Source organism: Manis pentadactyla, chromosome 5 (assembly GCF_030020395.1).
Source record: "Manis pentadactyla isolate mManPen7 chromosome 5, mManPen7.hap1, whole genome shotgun sequence".
NCBI classification, from domain to species: Eukaryota; Metazoa; Chordata; class Mammalia; order Pholidota; family Manidae; genus Manis; species Manis pentadactyla.
In genome coordinates this window covers 4,787,729-4,806,913 of record NC_080023.1, presented here as the reverse complement: position 1 = coordinate 4,806,913, position 19,185 = coordinate 4,787,729, and the positions used below count along the sequence as shown (strand labels likewise).

At 48.8% G+C, this 19,185-nt stretch overlaps 1 pseudogene; it reads right to left on the bottom strand.

Moving 5' to 3' along the window:
* Positions 1-401: 401 nt before the first annotated feature.
* LOC118930218 (syntaxin-17-like) lies at positions 402-7,305 on the bottom strand (annotated as a pseudogene).
* Positions 7,306-19,185: the final 11,880 nt, after the last annotated feature.

The following is a 19,185-nucleotide window of genomic DNA, read 5'->3' as shown; positions in this document are numbered from 1 at the left end:
GTTGGAAATATTTGGAGATTTCTTTATCTTTTCTTTTTCTTTTTCTGTTCTTTTTCCTTCTTTCTTTTTCTTTTTACTTAGAGGTTATAGGAAAGGATGAACAGAGGTGGGATATACAAGAAAGCAGATTATGAGAAAAGTCCTCATTACACCTAGGTAGAATTCAAAGAACTTCTCAGAATTACAAGGGAGGGAAGGCAGAGGGAACTAGACCCTGGAGGTGTTCAGAGACAGGCGGACAGCAGGCTCGCTGACCGGCTTATAAGACTTCCTAACCCTTTGGATTCTGCATTCTTTATTTAAAGAGAGGCAGAAGGAAGGGTTCAGAAAAGAAGGTTTCACAAATGAACATATTTGAAAGAGAAGCTGGGTCTCCCTTTCCATTTTCTTATACTAGTAGTATCTCCACCAGAACACATAGGTAGACCAGACCGCAATAGGGTTCGCCGAATGGACTCCATCGTGTAGTTCACCTGTGCCCCTCGCTAGATCCTGATTTCCCTATTGGATAAGAAAGGCTCCTGAACTCCCATTCTTTTTTTTGCTAACAGGCCTAAATAATCTCCTATATATAGAAGATAAATTAGCATATTTATAATATGCCTAGCCTGAGGATATCTAAGTCAGGGTTATGGAAGAAATGGAAGAAACCATTCCTCTATAACCCAACATGACCACACACCTCATGTCCTTATCAAAGTTACAGGTTCAGTTTTCACATTTGCAGCAGAATATCTGCTCCCTGGTAGTCTTTAAACTTTGCTTGACAAACATTATACACCCTCAGCCCAAGCTCCTCAACCTATAACGTCTCCGTTAACACCCGGCAAACAACAACAAAATATATCCACTTATCACAGGTCAACCCCACTTGAGGATCTACAGCCACTATCTTAACGTAAACATGTTCCAAAAACTGACAGAGTGTCCAACAGCAGCAAAGGTCCTTATTAGGATAGACAAGTTGGCACCAATAATGCTGAAGTTTGGTTCTTAACTGCATTTTTTGTCCGTCTGGCTGGGAAGATCTGGACAGCAGGAAGCAAGCTTTTCCATCATTTTCTGTTTCCTTCTTTGTATCAGTTTTCCACTTGTGAAGCCCACCACCCCACCACCAAGTGCAGCTGCAATTCCTGCCACTTTGGAGCCTGCAAGGACGCCAGTCGGACCCCCACTACTCCTCCGATGAGCGCACCTGCCACAGCAGAGCTGCCAGCTTGTATTTTGCAGCCTTCCCCAGGTTTTTGGTTCCCTCTTCAACATTCACAGCAGCTCTGTTGACATGGCCTTCAATGCTGTCAGTCTTCTCCTGCTGAGAATTCACTAAGAGAGAGAAATCAGTGACCAGTTGGCTAAGTTCAATTAAGTCCGCTTCTAAGGTTTCCCAGGATTCTGCAGCATTTTGATCTTGAAGAATTTCAGGCAATGCCTGTGAGTCATACTCTGAGGATCAGCCTCAGCAGTATGAAATGTTCTACCAACAGTCATGGATCTCGTCAGAGAAGGCTGTGATAAAGTTTCTTCCTCACTAAATTGTTTTCTAAGTTCCTCCACGGATTCCAGATGGAGTTGGAGGAAATCTACTGTTGCTGCGGACACCTCCACTTTTAACAGGACTCATCATTCTCTGCAGAAGGCCTAGGTCATCCCTCCGGACCTTCAGACAAAGCTTCTCCATTTCTCGGATATTAGAGCGGAGTTGCTGAACTGTACATCCAGCATTGATACGCTCTTCATGCAACTTGTCCCAGATACCGCACTTTTGATACTTTTCAATGTTTATCTGGTGCTTTCTTAACCGCTCTAGGTCTATTGGGATTACTATCTTAATGAGTTTCTGGATAGCTGGTTCAAGACGGCATAATCTCACTTTTTCTTCATCCTCAGACACTCTAAAAAGTGTTGTGTCACTTCTCCTTGAAACAACTGTCTTCTCCACTCATATAGAAAAACCTCCCACCAGGGCGCCAGAGGCCAGTCGGTGTGCACGGCCTATCAGTATCTTTTTAAAAGCAAAAGTTTTCCATTTTGTTGGGGTCCAATTTATTGCTTTTTCTCTCATGTTTTCATTTCCTATCGGGAACCATTTGCCTAAGCCAAGGTCACACATATTCTCTTCTATGTTCTTCAGAAATTGTATAGTTTTAGTTGTTATGCATATGTCTGTGATCCACTTGGAATTAATTTTGTGTATAGTGTCAAGTGACAGCCCAGGTTTTTGTTTTTGTTTTTGCATATGGTGTCCAATTGTTCTAGCACCGTTTTCTCAAAATACTCACTTTTCCCATTATACCACCATGGCACTTCTAATGAAAATCAATTGTCAATAAATGTGGGTCTATTTTTACACTACCAGTTCTGTCTCATTGATCTACATGTCTATCCTTATGCCACACTGTCTTGATTATTGCAGCTCTTTTTATATAGGTATTGTAATTAATATCTTATTTAAATATAATGTTTATATAAATATTGTAAATACCTATATAAAAATAAAAATCTCTGTACTTGATTGTAGCTCTATAGTAAGTCTTGAAAGCAACTAGTATAAGTCCTCTATGTTCTTTATTAAAGTCATTTTGGCTACCCCACACTTAAATTTCCATATAAATTTTAAAATCAGTTTGCCGATTTCTATCCAAAAATGTCTACCAAAATTTTTATTGGGATCATATTGAACCTATAGATTAATTTGGGCTTAACTGATATGTCAGCAATACTGAATCTTCTGATTCATGAACATAATTTGTCTCCACATTTATTTAGGTCTTCATTAATTTTTCTCAATATTTTATAGTTTTCAGGCTTGCACACATTTCATGAAATTCACCTGTAAGTATTTCATACATTTAATGCTTTTGTAAATGTTACTTTAAATGACATTTTATTGTCCAGTGCTTTGTTACTATATTCTGGAAATACAATTGATTTTTTGAATTGCTATTTTATCCTGCAACCTTCTAAGTTCACTTGGTTCTAGCATCTGTTTTTGCAAATTCCTTAAGGTTTTCTACATAGACAATCATATTACAGGTAAGTAGAAAGAGTTTACTGCTTCTTTACCCACCTGCATTCCTTTTATTTCTGTTTCTTGCTTTATGAAATTGGCAAGGCCCTCGTGCATAGCAGTGAATAAAGTGATCATCCTGGCTTTGCACCTGATCCCAGTGGGAAAACACTTGGTTCCTCATCCTTAAGTATGATGTAAGCTGCGGATTTTTTATAGAAAACTTTTATCAGGTTAAACGTTATTTCCAGTTTTCTGGGAATTCTCCTTATGAATAAGAGATAGAGTTTATCAAATTCTTTTATTTGTTATTGTGTCTGTTGCGTTTATTTCATGTTTTTTTTTTTCAGTCTGTTAATATGGTGGGCTACATTCACTGAGCTTCAAGGTTAAACCAACCTTGCATTCCTGAGATAAATCCCACTTGGTGGTTGTAAGCAAGTAGCATCTGTTGCCTACTCTCAGGAGACGTACAGGTACCTCTGTCCACTGCCTCTTGATATTGAGGTCGCCAAGGAAACAACACAGTCAAGCTCTCGATGGAACAAGCATTACTCACATAGATGCACCACTGAGCAAGATCAGCTCCAGTAACCAGTGTCCCTCCTGGCAGCTGATGCATGGCCTCACCCTGCACGCACTCCTCATGTGCTGCTGCAGTAGGACCCATCCCCTCCCCACGTGGGACAGATAGAGCCATGTGGCTGGTCAGGTATCACATGGTGCACATACTTAAGCAGAGCAAAGAAGCACATGATTGAAACAGGGAGGGCACCCCACACAATGCGACAAGCCCGCCACAGGCTGTGAGGACTGCCTTGTGGTGAGGACGTGCTGCAGGCCTGTCCTCTCTCACAGGCCCCAGAGTGGTGGAAGGAGTGAGTGCAAAGGATGCCCCTCCCGACAGTCACAGTCTATTACCCTTCTCACTCAGAGGCACCCATGACTCGCTATTACTTTGTTGAGGACTTTTGTGCCTATGTGGATAAGGAGCATTATTTATGATTTTCTTTTCATGTAATGTTTTTGTCTTATTTTAGTGTCAAGGAGATATTGACTTCATAAAATGAGTTGGGATGTCCTCTCATTTCCTCTTTTATGTAAAGATTTATGTAGAATTGACATTATTTCATCCTTATGTGCTTGGTAGAATGCACTTGTAAGGCCAGCTAGAGATAAAGCTTACTTTGGGGGATGATTTTTATTATAAATTCAATTTTTTAAACAGTTATAGGGTTATTATCTTCTTGAATGAATGTTAGTAGTTTGTATCTTTCAAGGAATTTGTCCATTACACTTAAGTTTTTAGATTTGTTGGCATAAAATTGTCCACAATAGTCCCTTATAAGTTGTGATTTTTACCGTATGTAAAATATCCTTCAATAAAGCGGAAAGAATAAAATGTTTTAAAAATCTTTTTCTTATTCTCTTATGCCTGTAAAAGCTGTAGTGAAATTCCTCTTTCATTCCTGATAATGGTGATTTGTGTGCTTTTTCTTATTTTTTTTTTCTGTTTGTTTTCTATTTCTATTCTAATCTTTCTGTTTTCTGTTTCATTAATGTCTGCTCTTTCTTCACTATTCCCTCTTTTCTGCTTACTTTGGCTTTAGTTTCTCCTTTTTCTAATTCTGGTTTGAGACATTTCATCTCTTATATAATTATTAAATGCTACACATTTCCCTTTAAACATTGCTTAGTGGCTTAAAATAACAATGAGTGGATTGAATTCCTTAGTTTCAACTTGAATTCATAAAAGAAAATTTCACTTCTTCTTTGTACTCCTCCACAACTTTCCAAGGTGCCACCTGATGGGAGATACTGGGAGGGAATATGCAAACTTGGAGACAGGAGCTGAGGTGCATGGCAGATGGATGGTGGATGGATAAATGGGATAGAGAGATAAAGTAAGATATAGGAGGGGCTTTACAACCATTATAATGTCTCCTGAACTGGAGAACAGGATTAACTCAACTCTGCTGTGGTTAAAAAAGAAGTCTGCTTCTTGCATTAGGCTGAGGTGGTGTAAGTCTGGGGAGAGGAAATCCCAGGGCAAAATACCTCTAAAATCAAAACCAGTCAAAGGGAGAAATAAAGTTCAAAATCTGTTTTCTGCTTACAAACTGCAGTCCAGGCCCTTCTCTCTTTCCTGCTCCAGCAGAAGCAAAACTGGCCCTCTGCTCCCTTCTCAGGTACAGACAAGCCCTCCTTGCCCAGGTCATTACCCATTCATATGGAGATGAACTTCTTTCCACCCCTGAGGAAAGATGCAGATGCACTAAAGCCACACTTCTTACCACCTCTGAACGCCTGTGGTATGCACATGTACTAAAGCCAGGCGAGATATTCTGGAAATGTTACAGTTTCACTCACAGGCAGTAAACAACATCAGAGGACTGTGACTGAAAACAAGAGTATCTCCCACATCCTGTGGCCTCAGGATAGCTGTGGTGTCCTCTTCACTCAAGGACCCAGTGAGATGGGGACCTTGAGTGCAGTCAGAGTAGGGTGAGGACCTCTGGAAAAAGCAAGCAATAAAAGCCTCTCCCTGGTTCTCCTACCTTGACTGTTTGCTAAGTTCATTCTTCGACTCCGCAAACAAGAACCCCGGCATCATCTTTGGGGGCTTGTCCGAGACAACTTTGGAGGTGAGTATCGGCATCCGAGCCTGCCTTTTCTCTCACTGTCCTTACAGAAGGAAGCTGTCTGTGGCACACAGCACACAGCATCGGGCGCTCGTCAGCCACTTACATGGGACTAGCCCGGCTGCTGATCTCAGAGTCTCAAGTGACAGGCTCCCCTGCGTCTCCCTCAGTGGATCCCCCGTCTCCCATGGGAGCCGGGAAAGTCAGCTGAGTGGAGGCCAGGATATGCCTTCAGAGGCGTCTCCTCGGGTGCGAGGGACTGAGGAAAGCTGTGGGCAACTGCAAGAGTCTAGAGTGACGCCACACTTCAGCGGCTTCTCAAAGGCCCGCGTGTCTGGAATCAGACCCCGACAGCCCGACTGGGTGTCCGTGAGGAGTGTCTCTGTCTGTCTCTGACTCCCAGCCTGCTTCTTCAGGCCGCCCTGGCCTCAGTGAGGCAGGGGGCGTCCCTAACTCCCCTCTAACTTCATCAATCTCACGGAACCCGATGCTCACCACCGCAAGGTAGGAGATCCACGCTTCGCTTTTATTCCTGACTTAATGCTGTGCTTTTTGTCTCATAAAATGTGTCTGGGCGCCCGTTAGCCACTTAAAAGATGATTAGTGTTGGCTACCAGTCTTAAGTCTCAGGTGAAAGGTCTCCCGGTGTCTGCCCCTCCTTGGTCCCCCGCCTCCAGACGGGAATGTTGGGGAGAGGCTGAGCCGATTTCCTACTTTCCTCTCCTAATCTGCGGACTCCGAGAGCAGACCAGACTAGTGGACAGTGGCCCTGGATCTCAGCTCCGGCTGATTGATGCAGTGGCGCTGAGTGAACCTCGGCTAGGCTGCTGCCTATGCGGGAGTCGCAGGTGACACCTGACCTCTTGTCTCACAGATCAGATTTCTTACAGTGGGTGAGGGGCTAAATAATTCCCAGGCAGTGGCAGAAACTGGTGTTTAAAAGTATAGACACCCCCTAAATGTCCGTGGCAACCACCACATTTTATCTCTGGCCTTGGAAAAAGTTCCTCTGCTCCTCATTCAAAGCAGTCCTCTTAGGCTTGCGCCACTTTCTCCTGTGTGATGTGAATGAGGTCTGTGAAGTAATCAGACTGAACCCTGAGCCCAACATGTAAATGGCTCTGTTCTATTGACCTCCCTTCCTTAGAGACAGCCGTCCTGGGGCTATGGCATTTCCCTACCTGCAGCCCCAGGGAAGCGAAACAGGCTTGTGACTCTGACCAAGGCTCTGGCAGCCAGAGGTCACACAGTCCCTGCGCTTATGGGACAGGCAGGGGGCTCTCAAGGAATGATCCCGAGTGTTCTATGCTAAAGCCCATGCAGAGAAACTAGGGTCTGGATCAGGACTCCCAGAAGGCGTAAAGTAGGAGCACACTGGTGAGGTCCCCACTAGATCCAGGGCTCTGAAGCAGCAGCTCTTGCTGAGCGGGAAGGCAAGAGGGGAACCAAGGCAAGGTGCGGGCCACGCTGGTAAGGAGTGGTTAACTCCAGTAGGCCCGGCAGAGGGGGAGACTGACCACTGTCACCCAGGCTCCAAGGCGAGGGGACGCCCTCGCAGAAAAGGCCGACCAGGAGCTGGACACCCGTCTTTCTCTCTCTCTCCCAGGTGGGAGCTTCCTCTTCAACGTTGAAGCCGGACACACTTCTGGCATGCATTCTGAGGAACTGGGAGCAATTTGATCCCCAGACCCTGAACAAGTGCTTTATCTTCTGCACACAAGCCCGGCCTCAGTACAAACTCTCTGATTAGAGAGGCTCGGCCCCTGAGAGAAGTATGCAATAGAATAAGGTTATGCAGCTGAATTTATTTTGCCACAGGGAAGGAAAATAGTCAAAAGTCCCATGGACTACTGCAATATGGGACTAGTTTTCTAAATTTTTTTGTGTGAAAATCTATTATACTTATTGGGTTCATTGTCTTCAAAAATTGGGAGGTTTTTAAACTAGACTCCCTGAAACGGAAGAAATTTATCTTCTGCAATACAGCCTGACTTAAATAACTGGTGCTAGGATTGTACTTGCATTTCATTTCCAGTCCCCTGGACACACACAGTCCCTATCAGTTCAGAGCATTCATTGGCCCTGTTAGTCTGGGGCCATCTAGACCTTAACCCAGTTATGTAAACTGCTCGCCCTTAGAGTGTATTCTTGGGAACTGTTAATCAAGTAAACTAAAAAGAAAGAAGGCAATTGGATATTAGTAACTCAAATCTTTGTATCAGTTTATCTGTCTGTATATGTTCTTTTATGAAAAGTATTGCTAACTGTAGTCATTACATCTCAATCTGTATGTTTGTGTGTCTAAGCGTGTGAATGGAAAATATACCTCCAGATGGTATTAATAAAAATTGATTTACAGACAAGTGCTTATAAAAATTGGGTATTCTAAAACTTCCAGAAATTCTAATAGAAGATATTAAGCATTAATGCTAATTTAAGTAAAACTGAAATGGTATGTCCTTAAGGTTATCAGCTGCCTAAGTTTACCTAAGGTCATTTAAGTTGATGTTATCTTTTAAATCTTTCAAGAATAAAATGCTTAGACACTTGACTTTGTCTAATGTTTGGTAAAAGTGTTGTAAGTAATCCAGCATAGTTGTTAGGAATGAGTAAACTAAGTAAGTGTAGCAAGTGAACACCTTAATAATCGTGTGTTACGCTGTGTTACAGTGTGTATACCTACCTACAGCCTGAGAATTTTTGTAGTAACCTAAAATCTGAACATTTTGCTAAGTTAAGGAGACATATTTTGTGCTTAGTGAGACTGTGCTGCAAAGCACACGGTTCCAGAAATTACAAAATGCGTTCATAAATTTGTCAATCTAAAGAATGCTAGTGTGACAGTTTACAATAGCCTGCTTCTGTGTTCACTGAAAATTAAAGTTCCAAATGGCTTTAATTTCTAATTAAAACTACTTGAAATAATAAAGAAAACATTTCTGCATGCTAAAGAATGTGTCTTTTGATAAAAGAAAGTAACTTTGTTCTAAAGTACAGCTGTTTATTTAAAGAGGGAGAACTCTGTAAAAAAATGGTAGAAAGTTTGTGGAAGAATCGATATGGTCATGCTGTGTAAAATTCGAGCAAATGAGTCTTGATATCAAGTACACAGAAAATTAGAATTTTGTTTTCAGTTAAAAGGACAACATTTTCTTAAATTGTTAGTCTGCTTTTAATGTTGAAAGATTGCAAAAGGTTTTCTAATTGTTTTATCAAAGCAGTTTCTCATGCTTAAAGTCTCAATGAGTTGTCTGAGTATTTAAAAAAATGAGATCTTAACATTAAAAGGACTAAAAGCTAAACTTTGCTAACAACTGTAACCTTCTGTATTTGCCTTTGAGGTATTCTGTTGTCATTCTGGTTAAATGGGTAAGTATTGCTTCATGGCAACCCATAATCCTATTTAAGCAAGTGCCAAAGAAACTTTCTTCTGACAACTTCCCAAAATCAAATTCAAAAAGGTGCTTTTACCTCTAGTTAATTCTGATATTTTCCAGAAGGCCCCTGGAACATGTCAGAGGAATTTTTTCTCATTGGGGGAAGTATTGGTCTAATTTGGCTTATTTATCTGATATATATTTACCTGCTTAATTACCTGGAAAGCACTGTCAAAGGGAATGATGCTAAACTTTGTTACTAAATGTTTTGTTACAGAAATATCCAAATTTCCTTATGTCAACTGTCTTGCAGTAAGCTCTCATCAGATCTTTAACCACTGTCATTTGTAAGTCTTTCCTCATTTATAGTCACTGTTTAATTACTCCTAAACTAGTAAAGAACTAGATTTCAGCAGAACAGGTATTGTTTACATAGGATTAAGTAAACTAAGGAAGATGATTTTGTGGCTTTTTGTTTCAAATGTTGCTGATAAAGTGTTTAAGCTTTTTCTCTTAAGCTGACAACAGTTTAGTAAATGACAATACCTTTATAAGCAGAATTGAAACTGATCTTTCTCTCTACCTGATCCCTCCAGAATTTAAAAATTCTCAGTGACTATTTTTATATTTCATGGCGGTATGTTTATTTGCATAAGTTCAATAAGAACCTGCTTTCCTTGTAAGAGGACCAATTAAAATCACTGGTTATACTACCAAGGCTTTGACTGGAACGTCATACCTGAGAGACACGTGTGTAAACTCAGATATGAACAGACAGCTTTAAGGAACTAAGGTTGACTTTATAAAGCCAACAAAGCCCCTTGGAAGAACTGGCCTGGTACCTTGCTTACAGGGTTCCCAGCAGCCTAACCAGGTGAATAAGGAAGGTCACTTCCTGGCAGGTGCAGGAACCTCAGGATGTCTTGGAGACCTTGAGAAGAGAGGAATTCACCCAAATCTACAGGTACTGCAGGCAAAACCTGATGGCAAGTCTGGCTTGGTTTTCTGGCCTCGAGAGGGCTTTAAAAGTCCAATCTGAAATTCCTTATCAAAAGTTCCAGCAAAGCACATTTAAAAGAGTCTATGTAATCAATTGTTCTTCTTGCTGCACTTTATGCAAATTATAAAGCTAAGTGTTAATTATTTTCTTAATTTGATTACTTCTAAGAAAAATGAGGGTGATTTTAGAGAAAAGTTTTGTTTCAATAATGCAGCCTTATCTATAGTAAATCCTAATACTAGTCATTGGGACATAGACTAGATCCAGAATTGTAGTTTCTTCAAAATATCTATGATTCTCCAGGTGTTTTAGTTTTCTCCCATCATTTCAATTAAAGTTTGACTATTTCTAGTCCTCATATTCAGCCATGCATTCTTAATCTCGTCAAGTTGATCCAAAATGGGAAATCCAACTCCAGATGTTGCTACTTAACCTAATAACACGACTTGTTCTATCTTGCCTAGAAGCCATAAAACTGCAAATAGTAATAAAAATGGAACCCAAGATGGAAGCGCCCACTTCCCAAGGCCTCTCGACCCATCAGTGATGGAGACCTAGCTGCACCCCTCACTGCGCCCCATCTCAGCATGAAGCAGTCAGAGTGGTCGTCGCCCCCTTTCCCTCGCAGGAGCTATGGTCTCCATCTGTAGAGGGGGATGTGAGACAGGGACCGTGGGTGTAGTCAGAGTAGAGTGAGGGCCTCCGGAAAAAGCAAGGCAGGATATTTACAGTCAGAGCAATGTAACAATGTAAAGTCCCTATCGAAACTCTGGTGAGTATTATGCAAAGTCAAGGTCACACTAATTCTCTAGGGTAAAGATCCCAGACTAGGAATATAGACATCTTCAGTGAGATCAGTTAAAGCTCAAAAGGCAGGGAGCAACTTGGCCTGGAATGTTTGAGTGTGCTGCAAATGAAGAAGGGTATCTCAGCATAACCTGTGACTTCACTGTAAACAGCCCTGGCAAACGGACAACCCAGCCCACCTTAGGGGCAGGGCAGGTGGTACAAGTCCACACCCTAAGCCCTCAGTTCCCCAAAAATCCTCAATCACCTTATAAATCCCCTAGACAACGCACCACGCCGGGCTCTCTTGTCCCCTCCTGGCGTGAGCCAGCAGCTCTGTCCTCCCACTGTATCTCTAAATGAAAGCCTCTCCCTGGCTCTCCTACCTTGGGTGTTTGTTAAGTTCATTCTTCGACTCGGCAAGCAGGAACCCCGGCATCAGCAGGATGAGGGTGCAGACCGTTTGGAGACGTGATGTTCTCACGGAAGAGAGGTGAAGGGCGGTGGCAGATCCATCCGGTGGCCGTTTAGAGGCGGCCTTCTTGCTTCCTCCCACATTCCATTAGCCAAAGCCACAGGCCATTGCCTGGGGCCGGTCGTGGGGATGGAGGGGTGGCGCTTAGGATGGAAGGGTGGAGCTTAGGACTGTCAGCCCTGGTCCGTTGAGGGAGTGTTTTTCCTGACCCCAGGGGCCCTGACACCGCCTTACTTGGCACTGCAGTTCCCTCTGAGAAGACTGATCCTTCAAGCAGGGGCGTTCAGGCAGCGCACCTTGGGCCATTTCTGTCTCAGTAGCCACACATCCCCTCTTAAGGGGGCCCTTTGTGCTTTTTCTGCATTCAACCTCTTAGTCCCGCTTCACATGGGAAGTCTCACTTTGAGACGCCAGCCTTGGGACCTGCCAGGCTGAGAAACAGGATAAACAGGGGAGCCAAACGTACGGGAAGTCCACCCCACAGTGCCCGCAGTGCTTCACCCAAAGCCCGGCCACCAGGTGCCCTGGATGTTCATAGGGCCAGGTTTTACTCAGACATCTATCCTTTCACCAAGTAGCCCAGGTAACTCAGCAACAGGGACCCTCCTGCTAGTTCACAAGCTACTTGGGAGCTTCCTGGGTATAATCTGAAGCCAGGCCCCAAACCCGGAGGGCAGGGAGAGACCGAAGAAAGGGCAGGCCACTCCGGGTGGGTAGGTGGCAGGTGTGATAAGCAGGAGAACTTACAGTAGAGGCTTGTCCTGGGCCCGCCCACCAGATCTTAAAGTTCATTAGAGGCCTTGACTGGGTTCCGCCATGTGTATCATCCAGACGTCTCAGCACCACATCACCGTGTCAAGGCTTGTCCTTGGGGCCGCCTCTGCAGCAGGGAAGGCAAGAGGAGCCCACCTTCCAAGGATGCGGAGAGTTTGGGGAGCTCTGATCGCCTACGTCCAGTTCTCTGGTCAAGCTGTGGCCACCTCCTCTTGGTGACCTCCTCTCACACTCTACCAGCTATAGAGGTGTCTCTGATTAGCCTGAACCAGGCAGCAGTCAAGGACCAGGAGGTGAATAGTTCAGCCTTTGCAGGCCACATGGTCTCCATTATACAGGCTCAGCTGCAGGCAGTCCACTGTTTGAAGCCCCCTGTGGGCTGCCTCTCCCTGGAGCCCATGCCCTCCAGAGGTCCCTCCACTCTCCAAGGTGGGCCTGCGAGACTGACTGCTGGGGGCCCAGGCTAAGCCAGTCCGCACATGGGGCTTGCCAGCCAATGTCAGTGCTTAAACCCAAAATGCCACCCCCATCAGCAGGGGCCCATGGGGCACTCCTGAAGGGCATAGAGCTGGGGCTGGAGTGAAGCTGGCCCTTCAGCCACAGGGACTGACGTCTATCCCTGTCCCCCACCTTCTTGAGCAGTTTGTTGGATGAGATGACACACTTCCTTTCTCTTTAAGGCAGTTCGTGCTGACTCCTGCTCCTGTCGTGGCTGCTCCGCGCAGGACTTGGCCACAGCAGTGAGCACCCGGGTGGCCAGGCGCTGACGCACCCCTGCCCACCCCAGCAGCTCCCCAGGCACCTCTAGCTGCCTCTCTGAGGCTGCCCCATGCAGCATGACAGTGCTCACATCCCATGAGAGTGCTGGTGGCAGTCCCAGGCAGGAAAACCGCCTCTCCATGCTCAGGGGCAGGGTGAAGTGGGGAGGCCCCCCCGGCACCTGAGCAGCTCCCTGCACAGAAGCAGAGGGGACATGAGCACAAGTCTAAGGCCGAGGCCAGCTCAGCTCCAGCTGCTGTCTCCAGGGGGCGAGCTTGGACTCAGGGGTGCCAGGGGTGTGGGAGACCACGCGGCCTTGGAGAGTGACATGCCTGTCCACGGGCCATGTCCCGCTGGAGGGCCTGGTGGTCAGAACTGGCCTTGTAGGGGTCACAGCCGACGTTTAAATAACCACAATGGTGGATGTTATGTCAACTTGGCTGGGCCATCGGGTGCCGAGATATTTGACTAAATATTATTTCTGGGTGGGTCATGGAGGTGCTTCCAGATGAAATTAGCATTTGAATGGGGGACTCAGTAAAGCAGATGCCCACCCCCAGTGTGGGTGGCCCTGTCCAACCCTCTGAGGGCCCCAACAGCACTAACGGTGGAGGAAGGGAGAGCTCAGACCTCCGTCTCCTGCATGGATGCCCGGGCCTCTGGCGTGCCTGCAGCAGACCATGGGGCTTCCCAGCCTCCAGAACGGCCTGAGCCGATTCCTTAAAATAAACCTCCTCCTCTCTCTGCACTTCTGGTCTGATTCTCCAGAGAGCCCTGACCAGTGCAGCTGAACTCTGGTGTGCTGACAATGCTCTTACCCTGCAGGTTATAGAAAGCTGCTCAAAGGGCTGAAGTGAGGCAGGCTCCAGCTCCATCCCCCCAAGTTCTCAGGCTCTCCCTTCCTCTGCGCTGGGCTCGGCTCTCATACTTGCTTTCCCAGGACGGCTGGCCAGAGGGCAGCCGCTGAGCAAGGCAGAGGGTAAAGCTGTCACCTGCCCGTGTGGGCCAGGAGTTGCTGAGAGATCATTCGCGGGGCTCGGGTCTGGCCCCAACCAGTTGCAGGCCAGGAGAACAAGGTGCGTCTGGCTTAGAGCAGGCCAACCACCGTCCACAGGCCGAACCTAGCTGACTGCCTATTAGTCTCCTAGGGCTGCCCTGGCCAGGCACACTAGACAACAGAAGTTTGCTGCCCATCAGTTCCGGAGGTCAGAAGTCCAAGCTCAAGGGCTCTGAGGGGGAACCTGTTCCAGCTCCCGTGGTGCCGGGCAGTCCTCGGCGTTCCTGGGCTTGTAGATGCATCCGGTCTAAGAGCTCCAGTCCCTGCTCCAGCCCCAAGGGCCTTCTCCTCTACCTCTTCTCACAAAGATGCCAGCTATCGGAAGTAGGGCCCACCTAGTCCAGTATGGCTTCTTCTTAAATAGGTTACATCTGCAAAGACTTCATTTCCAAATAAGTTCGCATTCCAGATTTCAGGTTAAAAAGACAACAGGCAGCCTTATTCACCACAGCCTTCCTTGTTACAGTTTTATACAGACCAGACAAACCGCCGTGGTGCGGAGGGGGTGCCTGCTCCTATTTCCCTGCCCCCCTGCGAGCTCCGTGAGACCCTCTAGCCACCCCACAGAGGACGAGTGCTGCCCGGCTGGCAGTCACAGCCATTGATTCTTTTTTAGACCGAGCAAGGTAAAATTAAAATTCTGTAAACTGGAGGGACTCCATCTCTTCCGCCCTCTTCCCCTGGACTTGGGTCAGGTCGGTAACAGCCTGGGTAAGTGAGGGGTGGTCCCGGCTCTGGCCCAGGAAAGCAGGCAGTGTCAGCAGGGCCACCAACACACGAGGCCACACCTTCTGGAGCGTTGTCAGCACGAAGGGCCTCTCCATCAGCTCCCACCTGCTCAGAACTGGGGCAAAGAACTGGGCACCATTTCTTTCCCTCAGAAACATCCTAAATGTCCACGAAGAGGACATAAATCACACAAGCATGGAACCTCCTTATTGTGGAATCCTGCAAAGCCACCAGAAACGGTGACAGGCTGATGACAAGAAGACGCGTCCGGCAGTCCCGAAGGGCTCGTCCACATATGCAGAGAGGGGTCTTCCATCACCAGCAGACGCGAAGCTCTGGGATGGAACCAGCAGCCACCCGCGGACTCGTCACGCCTGGGCCTTCAAGGCGGGCGAGGCTGGGCTCTGGCCCGAGCTCCAGAAATGTACGTGGTTGTGTGCTACATCTAACATGTTCCATCTCAGTTGAGGACGTGCGTCCTATTGGGAGGTGAAACGCTGGGAGCGCTGTGTCCGATTCCCCTGTGGCCCCTGGACTTGCCTCCGTGCCCCCGGACCCTCCACTCTGCCCCGGCCACCTCCACCCGGCCCACCCGGCACCGACCGATCTCTTGCCAGGGGAAGCCACACTCCCCCTCCTGACTAGCTTTTCCCGCCACTTCCCGTTATGGATGAAACGTCTCCCCAGGGCGTGGGCATCTGGGTTTCTGAATCTGGGAGTGGCCCCTGAAGGTGTGGGGGCCCATGGCACAAACTTGGGCCAGTGGGAAGCAGGAGATGGGAGGGAGCAGAGAAAATTCCCACCCTGGCCCCCTCCCTCCATTGCTGCTCTGAGGGGTGGCTAAGAAGGCACATGGGCCCAAACCAGGCTCGGGGAGCTCCAGGTCCTCCCCAGCCCCACCAGCGGCCTGGGATTGTATCTCCCTTATGAAGTGTTCACACGTGAGCCATGCCCCAGGCTCTGTTTACTAGGGCATCCAGGAATATCAGTTACCTTTTGCTACATGACAAAATGCCCCATAACTTAGTGGCTTAAGCAATTTCATTTGCTCATGATTCTGTGGGCTATTCATTTGGGTTGGGCTCAGCTGGGCAGTTCTTCTGCCAGGTCACTTTGCACAAGGTCAGCTGGCAACGGGCCTGGGGTGTGCAGTCCGGATGGCAACGGGCCTGGGGTGTGCAGTCTGGATGGTCACTCGTGAGTCTGGCAGCTGGGCCAGTCCCTGGCTGGGGGGTCTAGGAGACTTCAGCGCTCCACGAAGCCCCTCTTCTCCCCTCCCCCCCTGCCTGTAGCTGGAGGCAGCCTCACCAGGGACATTCAGCCACAAACCCCCCAAATTGCCCCTGGGGGCACCACATATCCTGCTGGGATGGGACCACGGATGCCCAGGTCTCATCAGAAGGAACGTGAGCTCTGTGCCCTGGCCCTGCTTCTGCCCTTCATGCTCCTGGTGGCAGCTCCTTGGGCCACATGGCACTGACCCTCTGACTGCGTCCCCAACAGAGGCATGTGGTCCCAGAGTTTGCAGGTCCCCTCACTGCATGCTGGGGCCTCGGCACATCAGGACCTAAGTGTCCTATGGACATGGTGATCACAAAATATGAGCAAGCAGGTTCTAGCTTCCCCTGGATGCCATTCCCCAAACACGGAACTCAGACCTAATAGTGTTCGTACCCCAAGTTTCAGCTCCCCTACCAGGTCAGCACAGACCCCAAACAGGTGGCTGCATCACCACCCCATCCTCTAATCCAGGGAGCAGTGACCTCCGTGGCCTGTTGTCCCTGGGACCTCACTGTGCGCATGCCACAGTCTGTCACCATTTCTGTCCCGAACAACAGGGCAAGAACCTTGTTGGGAGAAACACGACAGGGCCTGGAGGCGCTGAGAGGCTGTGCCGGAGTCAGGCAGCCGGGGGGTGGGGTGCGGAGGAGAGCCCGGGGCTGTGGGTGCTGCCCACCGGGGCCAGCGTCTGAAGGGTCTCCCCACCGGCCCAGCTCCCACACTAGCACTTGACCTTTCACAGAGGAGACGCAGCAGTTAATACCCCTCCTGTCTCCTTCCAGTGAAATCCATCTTAGGGATGCACCAGGTCCTAAAGGATGTGTCCCTTTCTCTGCAGAGCAAATTTAATGAGATTTCGGAATGTGAACTCTGATTTTTTCACCCTTTCATCTCATGACTGGTTAATTTTAAATTCAGTGCATAATGCTCCTTGTGAAATTGTACCCTCTACACAGTTTGGGACAAGAAACTAGAATTCTCTTCATGTAATAGCTATTTGAGACATAGTCCTATAAATGGCTCGCAGGATGTGCTTGCTAATTTTAAAATTCCACTCATGATGAAGTAAAATTAACAGGAACGTAGCAAAGGAGCAACCCCATCTCTCCTCAAACATCCCCTGGGTTCACCTGTGGAGAAGTTACCCATCGTAGCTGATAGGCCCTTGAACACAGGTGTAGGTCACATGCACACTCACAGGTGAACCTCCCAGGTGTCACAAGTATACTACACAGGTGTGCCTCGCAGGTGTTTCACAGGTGTGCCTCAGAACCAAAATTCAGACATACCTCACAGGCACATCTCAAAGGGGTAGCTCATAGGTATAACCCACTGCCCCACCTCGGGTACATGTAAGTGGTAGACCTCACAGGTGCATCTCTCTAACTGTGCCAAGAGTCCACCCCTTTGGGGCCACTCAGGGGCCCCAGCGGGTGTACCAGGGAATGAGATGATGGGAGGAGCTGACACAGAAGGTGTTGGTGAGCAGTCTCCCCCACCCCACAGGGGAGGTGGTTGGGGCATTTACATGCCACCCCACTAGCCAAGGCTCCTCCAGGGTGGTTGGTGATTCCTGGCCAAGCACTGCAGGCTCCGGGGAGGGGAGACCCACAGGGGGAGGGAGCAGGTGCACAGGGCCTGTGCTGAGGGAGGGCTGCGGGGCTGCCCCTCACTCTGGGCACCCTCAGCTCCGGCCATCACCTGTGCTAGCGCCCCACCTCCTCTGCTGCCCGCCCACTGCACCAGCCCCTGAGCGTGGTGGCCTCTGAGCCCACGGCCCTGCCACCCCCACCGCTGTGACCTCCTGCAGCTTCCAGAGTGGGTGTGTGCCTCGCTCAAGGCCCTCGCCTGCCCTATTTCCTCAGCCCTGCTGCAGGGGTCACTGGCAGGAGTGGGGAGCAGAAGCAGGGAGGTGGGCCCCAGCGGAGTGAGCTTGGGGAGTGTTCCCCACGGGCCCCTCTCCTAGGCCTCCCGGCCAGATGGCTGCCTCATCCGAGGCCCCATCCCCATCACACACAGGCCTCATTGGGACTCAGCTCGGCATCTGGAGACAATGCTCTGGAAGCTGTCTGGGCTGAATTCAGAGCAGCATGACCCACAGCATTGGCCCCAAATCCTCCCTCCACTCGCATCTCATTCTCCCTGGCCCCCCTTCAGAACTCACTATTTTTAGGAAAAGTGGGAGATCTCACTGGGGACAGATGCCTGCGCCCAGCCAGCTGGGCCTGTTGTGGCCGGCACTGCGTCAGGGCGCCTACCCAGAGCCACACCGAAGGGCTCTGAACACCAGACTCGTGCTGAGAAACTCGCCTGAGCACAGAGGCGGTTCACGTCATGTGTGCACACACACGCATGCTCATGCACAGGTGCGCACACAGTTTTGCCCGTGTCCTGGGTAAAAGTAAAGTGACAACATAGACACAGGCAACATGGGGGCAGGGAGGAGACACAGAGACCTAGGGTGTCCCCTGGGCCTGCGGTTCCTGGTCCTTGGCTCGGAGGGGCCCCCGATCCTTCTGACTAAGTTCTGCCCCTGCCTCTGGCAGGGCCGCCAGCACTGCAGCCTGGCTGTGGCTTCAGAAGGTGCAGCCAGGCGCCCAGCCGGCCTCTGCTGAGCAGTGTTGCCTGGTAGGTAGGAACTAGGCCAAGGAGAGAGATGCCTGGCGGAGGTCCACCAAGGAACCTCTGAGGGCACAAGCTCTTAGCAGAAATGCATCTGTGCCCTTGTGCAAGCCCCACCTGTGGTCCCACTTCTATGCTGGGGGCTGGGCCACCTTGCTCATGTCTCCCCACTTCCCTCCATGGGGATGGGGCCAAGAAGCTGTACCCACCGACCTTCAACACACTAGGGTATAGCCCTTCCCTGCCCAGGGCTGGGTCGCATCTCCTCCCCGGCACACCCAAGCCCTGGTCTGGGTACCAGAAGATCTGGGGCTGCTGTTAAACCATTCCAAATCTTTGGGCAGCCCCCGAAGCAGAAAGGGTCATGGATTTTGTGGGATTACCACCTCCAGGGGGCTGGGTGTGAAGGCCTGACCCACCGGAAGCCAAGTGCCTGCCCCCAGCTGCCCAGGACCCCTGCCATGGGCAGGAGCCCCCCAGCTGTTACCCAGCTGCCCCCTTTCCAGGGGGTGCACTTCTCCAGCATTGGCAAGTCCAGGATCTAAGGCATGGGTGGGTCGCCTGGCATCCTTCCAGGACTTGGTAATCGTCACTAAGAAAGGCTTTGCTGATGACAGTGTTTTCTGGGAGCCGTGTGTGCCTGGAGACACACAGCTTCTCAAGACAGGCAGGGGGA